Raw genomic sequence first — 14,050 nt, forward strand, 5'->3', positions numbered from 1 at the left:
AGATAAATGTAGGTTTAAAAAGGTTTTGACCTTTTGGAAGACATTTTTTGGTAATGGTAAAAATTTGTGTGCTTTGATGCTGCTGATGTCATGGATTATGACATGCTTAAGCCATCTATTTCAATTTGGGGTAAAAAAAAGATGTCAGTACATGGTCAGATATTAACCCTTTAAAGGACTGTTTCAAATAAATATTCTCATCAGCTCGTCTTCATGTGTAACAGATGTTAAAGTAGACTACTCCATGAAGCACCATAAAACCTGCGCACCATTCTTTTACTAAAGCTATGCAGTAGCTATCAAACCATACAGTGTTTTCTGTTGCTTCTATTTAAACTTACTGCATTTCAATTGGTTTACAAGTTATCATCTATGTCAAACCTGCAGAATAAAAAAAATATCAGAAATCTTATCAGTGCATAACCACTTTTAGCTGTTGTGCTGTATTTTTTCAGAAGTCTATTAATGTAGCACACAAATTACAAGTATGTAAAGCAGCAGTGTAAATATTCTGACAAACAAAGTTGAGCAAACAGGAAAAATGCAAAAAAGTCAGTCTTGCTATGACCTCTAGATAAAAAAAATCATATACAGTAAAAACATCTCATGATCAATTTAAAACAATATTTATTTACTTAAAAATGTAATACTTAAAAGTATTTTCTTACCACATTTTGTGCAAAAAAGAAGAAGCTTAGCAAGCAACATTCACTTTAAGATATTTTTCAAGTTTGTTTAGATATTTATACCGCAGACAACACAAGCATACTGAGTGAGAAAATTATTTTATTTGGTCTTAATGATCTTTCAACTATTATATTGTTTTCCAGGTAATGGATATCAAACAGCTCTCTATCCATCTACAAATACCCCAGCAGTGGATCTGGCACAGCGCAGGACTTATCAGCCGTCTGTAGAGTGTAGCCCTGGGTTACACATGAAACAATGGCATTCTTTCAGTTAACACCAGAGACACTAGGACCCAGCGAGTCTCATCCCTCCTCATCAGGCTCCCTTAGTTCCAGAGCTCAGTGAGCGGTCTCAGAACAGAGTGCAAAGAGAGAGAGAGAAAGAGGGAGGGAGAGAAAAAAGCCAAGTGAATGTTAGAGCCCACTGTGGTCACTGCTGAAATACTGAATCTGAGAGAAATGGAGGGATTAACCAGTCGGATTTAAAAATCTGGAGCTCATGCGGAGGCAGCCAATCAGGGGACGATCTGGATTAAAAGGTTTGTGTGTGATTGATCATTCTTGCTGTAATCTATCAGGGCTTTCTGTTTTGTCAGGAGTCAGCCGGCGTGTGAGAGCGTTTGCGGGCATATAGATGCCGCTGGGAGCTCCTGGCTGGTGAGTCTAGTTACGTGTGGGACATGTGCTACTTACGCCGGATGAGATATTGTGACAGCAGAGGCAGGAAAGAGGGCACGCTCCTGTCACTGAGGAATGGAAGTCGCTGCAGCTGTAAACAGTGCTGGAAGAGGTCTAGACCGTCCCTCGCTGAGCGTGCCTCGGGGGTCGTTCCCTAGCTGTCCTAGTAGACCCCTTGATGTTTTTCTTGGTTCCGATGAAGTAACATCTCGCCCTCAGGGGGTAGGGCACTCTGTTCTGGTCGGCATTGTTTGTATTTGATGTTCTCGAGTTCAGCACCCAGGGTTCTGAGTGGGGAACTTTGCTCCGAGACTTGTCAACAAATGCGGTGTTAAATAAAGCAGCCACCAAGTGAAGTTTGAATGTGCTCGTCGGGTGGAAAACAAGTCAGCGCAGGGAAGAAGTGAGCCACATTGCTCTAAACGATTTCACCCGCTTAAACCAAGAAGACAGAGAGACTACTGGGAAACTGTGCAGTGAGCACTTGTGTGTGTGTGTGTGTCTGTGTAGCGTGTTCTTCCTATAAACACACTAAGTGTGTTCCCATTCCTGTCTGCAAGGATAAACAGGCATATATTACTTTTTACTGTTGGTTCATTTCTAGTTTCCTCTGGGAAAACGAAGCTCTCTCATTGTAATCTGATAGTTTTAAGTTGCAGTTCTCCTGTTCAGCTGTCTTTTCTGTGCACAACAGCTGAAAGTCCTGTCCTAGATGCATGCTCCGTGTCAGCTTTTTGCCATGCAACTGTAATCCTGCATGCTCTCTGTTCATTTGCATTCATGGGCATTAAGTCCTTGCTCATTCACAGTCTTCTGTTAAAACTTGTTGGTACACAGCACATCCTGTGGATTTATTGTCATTAGAGCTGGACTCTGTTGGTAACTCTGGTCGTTCTGCTGAGCTCTGAGCTTTCTGTGGTTGTCTGTCTGCAAGTCTCTTTACCACAGTGCTATAGCAAGTTCTTTCTGGGATCCCGAGATGCTGAGCTTGTGTTTTCCACAAGAGTTTCCATTTTCGTCCTAAAAAATACTGAAATACCTTGATGGCATTGTCCTATTTGGAAAAAGCTTGTGGCGTGGAGGCTGTTTTGCTGGAAAAAATTAGCTGTAGGATTTATAACCTACTTTAGTCACTAGATGTTTCTATAAATACATAGAGTGCAGTGAAGACAGTTTGGGGCTGTTTTATGCAAACTGGCGTGTTGTGCCGTGCTGTAAGTTTTCCTTGACCCTCTGTTTCCATGGCCCCCTCATGTGGCCGCTCTTCACTGCCTATAGCACGAGCTATCTCCGCCTATGAAAACACGGCGCGTGATTGGCTGATCCTGCAGATGCACAGGAAGTTCAGGGTTTCTAATAACCACCCAGAGACACAGTTACCATAGAGACAAAGATAAGCCCCCTTACTAAAAAAAAGGAAAAAAGCCTGCATGTCATCACAGCAGCCTGCAGAAAGCGTCTGCACTCTCTCTCTCTCTCTCTCTCTCTCTCTCTCTCTCTCTCTCTCCTCTCACTCTCTTTTCTGCCAGTTCTCCTATTAGCAGCTGCTCAAACAGTACAGCCCCTGCCTTATGAAGGTTGCCTCAGGTTTTCTTCCCTCACCGCTCTTCTCTCATGCACTCTGCACTTAACGTGAGTTCTGCTTTGCTTTTTACAAACTTTCCTCAAATCCTTTATACGTCGTTACCGCTCTCGTGCACTCACTCGTGTAAACTTCTGGTGAGCGCACCAGTACTGGAGGCTTTTAACAAATCTAAAGCATTGACCCGTGCCTAGAGGGCATGTTTGTGCTTTTGTGTGCACCCTTTCCCGTGGTTTGCACAGACCGTGACGGTGTCCGTCCGTCTGGCCACAGCTATTTGTGGGATCTGATGTAATGGCAGGCTGTGTGTAATGTTGATACCACCGGCTGCACGTTAATTGATTTCAGGAGTATTGTTGAGGCTGTTAAAATGCTGCCTCTCAGACCAAGAGCATTTGAAGGACTCGAGGCTGCAGCCCACACTTTTAAGTCTGGTTCCTTGCAGACTGTTTTTAGCAAGCATCTTCTGCAAGTTTTCCTCAACAGTTAGAGGGGAGGCTGTGGGGGCTGGGGTTGACGAGCTGTTTTGTGTGTGACGTGCCGAAGGGAGGCAGAGCCGCCGGTGAAAGGGCTTCCTGTTGACGGGAGTCTTGTGTTATCTGAGGAAAGGGCCTGTTGGCAGGAAATGTGTCAGCCGCTTGTTTTCTTTAAAGTAAGAGGATGTGTCGTGGAACGCTTGTTTCGTCTTCGGCGGGAGGTTTGGAGAGGGGAGGGAAATCGCTTTGCTCGGAACTTTTTTCGTGAAATTCGATACGTGTTGCCTTGACAATTTCTCCTCAGTTGGTGCTCTCCGCCGTTGTCACCACGGCATGTGAACAAAGCCTCTTGAAAGATCCAATATCCTCAAGCAAAACTGTATGCCCCACCGTACACCCTTTCAAATTCAAATGGCCTACAAATTCCTACCCCGAAAGTGACTGTTGTAGTTCAGATTTAGTTGTCGGTACAGTCTGAGCCGGTCTTAGAGAAGGGTTTAACCGTGTCCGTTTACACTCGCAGCATGGCAGGTTCTCCTTCGAGACCCCATCTCTCATTTGGCGCATTTGCATTTCAGGAGATTAAGCATCAGAAGTTTCGCAGTATGGTGGGTGGCTGTTGGCCCGGGGCGTGCAGAGAGCTGGCATTATTCAAGCACGCTGGGCCGCAGGACGAGACTAGGGCTCCGTCCGTCCGTCACAGTTGAGAGGTGAAGCTGGCTGCCGAGGAGGTCAAGGCGCTTTTTATTTTGAGGCAGTGGAGTGTGGGGCTCCTCAGCGGTGCACCTCGTCTTCTTTGTCTGTCTGAGATCTTGTAACAACAGCCAGTGGGTTGTCAACGGACCGAGTTTTGCGCCGCCCCTCATGAACATTAAACAGCACGGCAAATCGGAGACGAGCGCTCGACGAGGCAGAGAAATATGTCAAAACATCAGAGGAGTAGACAGGCAAAAAAAAAACACCTGATGGGAAAGAACGGGAAATATGCATGATGCTTCAGATTCGGAGTTTCGCTCAACGCTCTACTGTCGCGCGCCTTCTAGAGCGTAAAGTGAATACGGAAGAGGGTAGACTCAGATAGTCCTATTAAATGTTTTCGCTTGCGATTTGTGGCTGAATTCTCCAGGGCCGTTTCCTTATGATGTGTAGCTCGGCAAACCGCTGGAGTCTGTGATAAAGGTCTCCAGTCAAAACGCATCTCCTCATCGGGTGTTCTGTCGCGTGTGACTGAAAGCGTCACGTCCTCAATCAAAATGAGGCCATACATCTTCACCCCTCTTTGCTATCTCCCCTCTATCGCTCGCTCCCCCTGGTGACCTTCAAGCTTTTTATTTTATCTCTATCCTAGTGATTAAGTGTCTGGAATGCATGTGATGATGGTGGCAGCCTAATGAATGATAGACCCTTGGCAGCAGTACCTCTGGGAAGCAACGTTTACCGCTTGCTGTGCTCTGGCTAAAAATGAATGAGCTACAAAGACATGTTTTGAATCTCACACTCGTCTCGTTTTAATCTAAAATTAACTCCGTCCCCTTCTAGACCACCTTTTCTCTTGGTTTTGTTTCTTGTTTTCACAGTCTCTCCTTATTTTTGGTGCTTCTCTGGCTGCACAGGAGGGAAAAAATAACTGTAAATTTCATGTAAACACTTGGGTTTCCAGCAGAGAAAAATGAGAAGTGTAGCTGCTGCCGAAATGGCTGGCCACTTAGGTCCAGTGTGAGTGTACGACCGGTTCTCCAATGCACTGGAATTATGTCCCCAGCCGACCGCTGCCGATCAAATAATAACAGACTCTAGAATGGTATTGACACTCAAGTTCACACCTGGGTCAAAAGGCCCTGTGCTGCAGGCACAATGAAGGATTGTGCCCCAAAATCCTCACTGACTGCAGTGGCTATTTACTGTGGCTTACAGAGTGTAATTGTTTTATGGAATGTTTAGACTCTTTTAAAACTGTGTGTTTATGAACACTTCACAATTTTTATAGCTTATAGTTAATACTAGGGGTTTGTTCAAATCCCTAGAACTAAGTATTAACCTTTAGTGTGTAACTCGTTCCACAATGTTTGTGCTACAGACATGAATCAAATTGTGTGGCTTTAAGGAGAAAGTAAATATTATGGATATTAAGTGACATTTAACTTATACCTGTTACGTCATAAGAAAAGGCAAAAACTTTGATTTATATACACTCGCAAACATCTTGCATCACACATCAAGTCTTTTGGAGACATTGCCACTGCTCTTCTGGATTTAGTGAGTCTCAGTTTGTTCTGTTTCTTCATGTCATTCCAGACAGATTGGATGATGATATCAGATCTCTTTTTATAACACTGGCTGTTATCTGACTCATTGTGCAAACAAAAATCTCACTGGATTATTGCAGTTTATGGTAAAATGAATGTTTGAAAATGTAAACTGATATTTCCTATTGACATGCTACAACAAAAGATGAAACTGACTTGAATATAGAAAGAAATAACTGAAGAAATAACTGACTTGAAATCATTTTTTGTTCCCAATCATTTTGGTCACCACTACATGTACATATATATTATAACATATAATACTCTGATCTAAAATTTGTCACACTTCAAAATCTATCACTGTTCCACTTTCCTAGTTTACAAATAAACTGACACGTCAAATCACATTCTATCGAAGATTTAATTCTTCTGAAATTCCAAATTTTAGTTATTAATAGTTTAAAGTGAGAAGAAATCAGGCATTTTCCTCTGAATTGAAGCTCTGGTGGCTGTGTGTGTGTATGTGTGTGTGTGGTGGGATGATAGTGAAGACGGACTGTGGTTCTGGGCCTAGTGGATCAGTGTTGTTAAGAGGGCTTGCATTGTTCAAACTGATCCTATTGTCCTCTGTTCTGCAGGCATCAAGGGCATTGAGAACTCTGTCTATACAGCTAGTGGACACGGTCTATTCCTGCTTACAGCGAGAGATGTTCGCCCAAGGACATAGGGACACTTGCTTCCTCAAACACAGATAAACATACAGGTCATGTAAGAGTCAGCTTTCAGAGAAAATGTCGAGTTTAGCTGATTGGAACAGTCGGCAGCATTTTATGTAGTTGGAGTAAGTGGTTTTCGGATCTAGTCGTAGCTTTCAGAGGCGGTTTATTAACAGTACCGCACTTCCGCCGTGGGCTTCATACAAACCTGCTGAGTTTTCTGCTCATTTCAGACAACTCCCAGCGGAGCTGATGCCCTGATTGTTTGAGAAACCTGACAAGTGCGAGCCATCTCAGAGTTCAGCTTGAACACATCCTCGCAGGCCGGATCTCATTCGGAAAACTCGGGAGAATCAAGTCATTTCCATCTCCTCTCCCGATCTATCATCAGTGTCATATTTCATTGATATTGCTTTCATTTTTGTTCTGTCAGGGAGGGCACAGCCCTGCTGTCGAGCATATAAACAACTGTATTTTACGGGGCTCTTGTGCAGTGGGGTGGCTCTCAGCTTCATTTTCGGCGCACTATGGTTTGTATCATTCTCTCTATTCGTCACACACGCACGCGCGCACAGACACACAAACACACACACATCCTGTGCCCAATCACAAGCCCAAGGCAGAATGTGTCTTCAGTGAATGACTGTCACCTCTCAGTGTCAAAACACATTCAAAACATTGTTGACAACCAGGCACTGACTCTGCATCGATTTACTACTCAAGCGAAAGTGTTTTATCATGCCGAACGTTGAGGGTTTTTTGTCAACTTGCTTTATTTATTTAGAGTGTGTAAATTCTTTGCTGGTGGCTTCCTCAAAGCTGCGCTACATTTGCTGCTTTTAATGTGCAAATCACCTCGTTCTGTGCTGCCACCACTTCCCATAGATGCCGAGCAACAGCCAGTCCGCCTCTGCTTTCACGCTTACGTACTCCGTTCTGCTCTTTTCTTCCCCCCACTATAACACTTTTCTCTTTAGCTTTACTTAGCAGTGTGCCCCCAGTCCACTTGACCTGTTTTCACTCAATAACTGTTCATTTAGCTTGGAAAAAGGGACCGTTTCTAAAGCGGTGTCCCGGCTCCTCAGGCTTTATGAACGAGCTCATCAAATGAAGAGGGGTTGTAGGAGTGTTACTGACTCGTGGAAAGCCCTGAGCCTGGCCTGAGCCCTCATTAATGACTTTAGAGAAGCGGCCAGCACTGATGAGCCTAACCCCTCGAATTACTCCGCTTTCGTGCGAGCCAGTGCATTGTAATGCTTGTTTGAGTTTAATGAAATGCCAGATGAGGATCGGTTCTTGATTGGGAGAGGGCTTGGAGTGCTCTGGGAGCCATTCCCGGTTAACAAGTGCGAATTTCAGTTTCGGTGGATTACGCAAAGAGTACTTTATTTTCTCAAACATCTGATTTTTTTTTTTTTTTGATGTTGTAGTAACACAGGCTGGTGGGTCGACGTGAAGCCTGACAGTTTTGTGAACGGCACGAGGGTAGGGTTCTGTTGACTGACACACTGCACTGAGATGTCTCCTCTGGGGGTAATGCACCAGACCACACCAGAGGAGGGACAATGCGACGTGGGGAAAGAAACGTTGCACAATTGACAGCTCTTATATTTTGCACTTTTGGTTTTTCTTTCTCCACCCCCACCACCCACCACCCTCGTCCTCCTCTTCCTCTCTTTTAGAATTTCTGTGCATCAGCACCTTCCCTAAGGTGGACGATCTAATCAGGACGGTATCATTTCTCTCTCCTGCGGCAAGCTTTGCCTCGGCAGCACCTGTCAAACGCTCTCTGTCAGAGGGCAGAGTGACTTTGAAACCCTACTAATGACCCTAGACAGCTTTTCTCTCACGATCTCTTCCGCAGATCTTGAAGAAACGTGCTTCATCTTGCATACAGATTGCTTATCTGTTGGAAGTTTGGTTTCTGTGATAATGTGGCTTCAAGGAGCTTTTAAAATTAGCATTATTGTACACGGGCAAACAATAAATGACCATAGTTATTTATAAAAATAAGAGACCTGGGTGATTTATGCATTTTTTTAAATTAATGAATTAAGCACTTTGTATTTTAGCAGGAAATCATGGGGGAAAAAATGTCATATTTTATATTTTCTTGCATTTAAGAGGTATAGTGGCACACTCAATATCAGAAGCAAGAGACGCATTTTTGTGCTTCTATCACAAACCAAAAATCAAAGGAGAGACATTTTTTAAATGAAAATAAAAACCTAATGTTGGTCTCAATTTCTATAAAAGACTGTCAATATGAGGACTGTAAGTCAGATTATCATCGAGCCAGATATCATGATGTTTGTAATATGCAACCCTTTCAATCTGTATACTATAGAAAGTTTGAATCATAAAATAATTTAATGTTATTCTCGACCATGTAAAAATCATGTATTCATAATTAAAATGTGTGTTTTTTTTGTTTTTTTTTTACATGTAACACTAATTTTGAGTTACCAAGAGACGTCTGAAATGAGTAAAACATTTTTTAAAGTCTATTGCAACTTTTAAAGATGATGCCATAGTGTAAATGATAGCATCATCTGCATAAAAGTGCGCATTTAACCATATTCTTTTATATAGACAGAAAATAAAATTGGCCCCAAAATCGAACCCTGAGGAACACCTGTCTTCACTATTAAAGGAGCAGAAACATAACTATCTATGGACTATCTATCTATCTATATAGATAGATAGATTGATTGATTATATATATATATATATATATATATATTATATATATATATATATATATATATATATATTATATATATATATATATATATATAGATAGATATTGTTATTTTAAAATAGTTTTGTTTTTTCACTCAATTGATTGTCTTAGATCGCAGGCTTTTCATGATTTTGCTAGCAACAAAAAAACGTCTCTGAAGTCTTTTAGTGTGCTTTTAGCGTGTTTGCCACCATCCCAGCTGGAGTGCAGTTTTCCAGTTCCCTGTGTTGCCATGACATTATCAACAAGAACAAACTTTGGGCTTGTGACAGTCAGCCTCCGCCAGTGTTTGCTAAAGATAAGTGAAAGAGCCACAGGTCTTCAGATGCCTCGACAACACACGCCAGAGGGAAAATAAAGAGATGGACCTCTGGCCAGCCATTGTCTGTTTGGAATGTAGATTCGTTCCTCTCTCTGCAAACACTTTCCACGCCAGAGCACTACGTGAAAGCGTTCCCTCGTGCTATGTTTTGTTTTTAACTCGATTATCAAAAGAAAACCGCCCTTCCACGGCCATCGGGCTGCATTGTCCTAGCGGTTTGTCATATTTTTCGAGGCCGAAACAAATTCAATTGGAAATCTAATTCTGTTTGTGAGGGAGCTGATTAGCAGGGCAGCATTTCACTGGGGACAGTTTATGGTGTGGTAATGGAATGACATGTATAAATTGTCATCTGACACAGAGATTAAGTGAACCGGAGCACAGTAAACATCGCTGTCATGTCTCCTTTCGGTTTATACCCTTCACCTTGCTCTAGAAGGTTAAAACTCTTGGTTAGATGATTTTGTGTGTAGAACGGGCAGAAATGACCTGATATTTGCCCCCCAGAGTTGATTTCCAGTTGTTTTTTTTACTGTATCTGTTTACTTTGTTGTCTTTTATGTAAAATGCTTAAATTTAATTGGACACTTACATCAATCAGAATACTATTGACTGTTATAAATAAAAATTCCATCTTTACACGGCAGACTTAAAACCCTCTGACATGGCATTTGAGTTTATTTTTAGTGGCTGTTTGATGCTGTGTGTCTATTAACACAGTAAATGCATAATGTAAATAGCCTACTGTATGCAAGGCATATAAATCATGACATAAAACTTAAAGCTATTACATCAGACTATACAGAAAAAAATAACCACTTATAACCATTAATGTAGTCCATGAGTCTATCGTGAGTTTCCACTTTCACAAAAACTCCTGTAACAACTGTTTAAAAATGTATATCTTCGATTTTTGCAGTTTGTGCATATGCAAAACTCCAGCATTTTCAGTGGTGATTGGCTACTGCATTCATAATTTCAACAGTAACTATAGTATTTGGTTATAATAAACAAATAAATGTGTAAAAAGAAACCTGATGCAATGTGTAACAACACAATCTAAATGTAACACCACACTCAACACATTTACGTTCCCATTTCACTTTAATCATGCAGCCATGATAGAATTGTAGAGGTGTACTTTTTGGCACCCTATCGTAAGGTTTGCTCAATTTGGTTGTATTTTTGACCACAACCCTTTAATTTCCGACCCTGGTATTTGAACCAAGCCGTTGTACCTCAAGGTTACTCCAAGGCCGTGGAATATTCTCCCTTGTGTCTCGTGTGCTGCCCCTCTGCACTAATTCTGGCAAGGACCTGGCCTTCCTCCTTCAGAGCGATGGGATAGGAAGATATGCATTTTTTTGGTCCGTGGCTGCGCGATATTAACCTCAGCTCTAATTGCCTGTGTCAGCTGTGGGCAGGGATAGCGAGGCGTGATAACTTAATGCGCCAGCCCCGGATCCTGCTGACTCAAGCACAGCATGTGTTTTCCTGCGCCTTTCCTAGCCCAGGACAACGCTACCGAAATCTAAACAAGATGTATGCGCTGCCTGCATCCCGTGCGCGCTCCTAAATAGTTTGTCACTGCCGTTTTAGAATTGGATGTGAACTGCGCTCCTGGGAAGGTGGCTGAGATGAAAACTCATCTGGATGTAAACATATGGCAGGCAGTTAAGTGTGATAGGTGTGTTGGTGGTTAATTAGCAGAGGATAGCCACGGAGACTGTGTGCTTGCGCGCGTGTTATCGTGGCCTCGGCCTCATGCCTTTTGTTTATCTGGCACGCGGTCAGGCTGCAGCTGCGTCGGCCCGAGCCAATGTGTGTGTGCTCACACCTGCCCGCTCCTCTCCCGCTAATCAGAGCAGATTACACTCCGCAATTAGTCTCCCAACAGCTCATCACACCACGCCAAGACCAGAGCTCTCATCTCCTCAAAATCAGCCGCACTTGGCAGCAAAAGGCGACTGCCGAATGTATAAGATCTCTCAGCCTGCGGAGCAAGGAAAGAGAGATCTTAGGAAAGGTAACTCTCACTTCCCTGTCTTCTCTTGCCAGCGACACATTCTACATCTGTTATCCGCGCCTGCTGTTTATGCTGGAATACGTGTTTATGGAGGGGGGTTTTATACGCCTGTGTGTCCTCCGCTCCTCGCAGGGCCCGTTAATCTGTCTAGATCAAATAAAAGTCGTCAGAGATGATAAATCCTGCTTGAGACCATCAGCTTGAGACCCCAAGCTTCGCCGTTGCTAGGCAACTGTGTCAGAGGAGCATTGTCAGATTGCACGGCACCACTTTTCCGCCAAAGCTTTGGCAGAAGGTACAAACACCTGACTCCCTCAGATTAGGCAGCCTTTAAGGAAGTGTGCGCCTGCCACTGATCAAACTCTGGCTCCCGCTGATGTGCGTATGAGTGAGGCAGAGAGAGATTGAGAAGAACGGGATATATATTTTGATTACCTCTATCTGTCTCCTGCCCAGGTTTGATCGTGCTCTCTGTAGATTTAAGTCTCTGCTAGAATCAGGACACTAAAAATCCAACGAAAGTTTCTGAAATAAGTCTCTTATAAAATCATTCTGTCAATCTAAATATTTTATTAACATAATAAATGTGTTTGACACGTTTGATCAATTGAATGCATTATTAAATTCATTTTATTTTTTTTAATTTTAACATGCTCACTTCTTTCAGACTTTTACTTTACTATCCATATTTTATTCCCTGTTTACACACAACGATGGAGACACTTGTCATTTAATGGCTGAGTTGAACTCTAAATTATTGAGATGATATGAAATAAGGAATTTAATAAGTAAGACTCTCATTCATTTATACAATGTCACCTTATTAATGATTTCATTGGTGATTATTTTGTCCTTCATGTAGTTTCAGTTGTGGTGTTGTGGCACTGTCAGAATATTTTAATAAGTTAGCGGCATACTGGGAATCTGGAGTACTGCCTCCAGCACTGAAGACATCACAGTAGGCCTGTATTAAGGTACATTTGTGCAGTTATTGCTGTTTTATATAAAATTGCACTGTGTAAACTGAGTAAGTGCATGATGAACTTGTGTAATTTTACTCTTTCTCTTGGTACATTCACCTTTTAACGGTTATTTCAGAAGAATATCTGCAGTATCATTTAACCAATTTATCAGTTGCCCATTCTTCAGCCTTTTTGATAAACAGATCTGTATATACAGATGCAGTGTTTAGTCTAAATAGAACGCAGTTTTTCCATGTATCATGGATTGTTCACTACATGGCAGCTGTTCCTTATAATTCCTGCATTCATGAAATGCTTGTGTTTTGCAAATGACAGCTGGGTTCATTTGTATTTTCACCTGGGTCAAATTTTAGTTTCCGCCACGGGCACAATTTCCATTTAATAATGCCACACTGCTAAAAATATGGGGAAACTGTTGACACAAGTATTTACAATTTAATGGTGTTCACCTTTGCACATGTGCTGTTTAATTGAGGAATAAATAATTTGCAACCATTTAACCTTAACTGCAAATCAAATGCAATGAATAATATTTTAATTATGCTGTGCCAGCACTGCCAGCGCATGAGTATTTGTGCGTGCACATGTTTATGCGTGTGTGATTTTGACTGCCTAAATTTAGTGTTGCAGAGAGCAGCTGTTTTACTCACCTCATTAAGGGCTGTATACTTGAGATGACCTGGCTTAGACTTTTTTTTTTTTTAAGACAACTTGAACTTCAAAATTCACACTTTCTTTTATATGTAAAGGTGCACACACACACACACACACACACACATATATATATATATATATATATATATATATATATATATATATTGTCAAACTATTAATTGCCATTAATCACATCCAAAATATATGTGTGTATATGTATACTTTATTGCATGTACATATTTAAGAAAAAAATGTTACTATATATATATATATATATATATATATATATATATATATATATATATATATATATATATATATATATATATATATATATACAGTACTGTATACTGTATGTGTGTATTTACATATACACAGTTCACATACATATGTAAACAAAAACTTTGATTTTGGATGTGATAAATTTCTATTGTTTGACAGTCTGACAGCACAAATATATAAATATTTGTCTGTGTGTGTGTCTGTATATGTACACACACGTACATATTTATCCAGATAATCCAGATGCATGAAATCACGTCTCACTTGGCAATATTTTCAATGAATATTCAGTTTTTTCTCCATTTTTTTATGTTCATATTATCTTTAAATAATGGTAACAATTTGTCTACTATCAAACTGTTAAAAAAGGTTAATCTGTAAGCATGTGTATAGTATGAAAAGCAGTGTTGTGTTGTCATTTGACCTACTACAAAGCCAGCCATGTTCATGTTGCCAATGATGACTCCTCCCCTGTAGCCTCATGGGATAGGAAAGTGAATCCTTTAGCGTACTTTAAATAAGTAGGTATATTCAGATCAAGAATACCTTTTTGCATTGTTAGATTTAAAAATGACATTATTCCCTTCTTTTGTTTGCAAGTCTTTTCACTATATTTGTGAGGACATTTTCATACATTAGGTCTTTACAAGCAT

At 41.3% G+C, this 14,050-nt stretch overlaps 1 protein-coding gene across 2 annotated transcripts in view; it reads left to right on the forward strand.

Moving 5' to 3' along the window:
- The first annotated feature begins 1,039 nt into the window (after window positions 1-1,039).
- foxn3 (forkhead box N3) overlaps window positions 1,040-14,050 on the forward strand; it is a 78,530-nt gene continuing 65,519 nt past the window's right edge. Inside the window, exon 1 of one of the 2 annotated variants that reach the window (XM_043263176.1) lies at window positions 1,040-1,228. The gene's annotated coding sequence lies outside the window, so the exon portion shown is untranslated. Of the gene's footprint in view, window positions 1,229-2,894; window positions 3,000-14,050 lie in introns of those variants that run through there. The other variant, XM_043263178.1, reaches the window with a different exon arrangement.

Source organism: Puntigrus tetrazona, chromosome 17, assembly GCF_018831695.1.
Source record: "Puntigrus tetrazona isolate hp1 chromosome 17, ASM1883169v1, whole genome shotgun sequence".
NCBI lineage: Eukaryota > Metazoa > Chordata > Actinopteri > Cypriniformes > Cyprinidae > Puntigrus > Puntigrus tetrazona.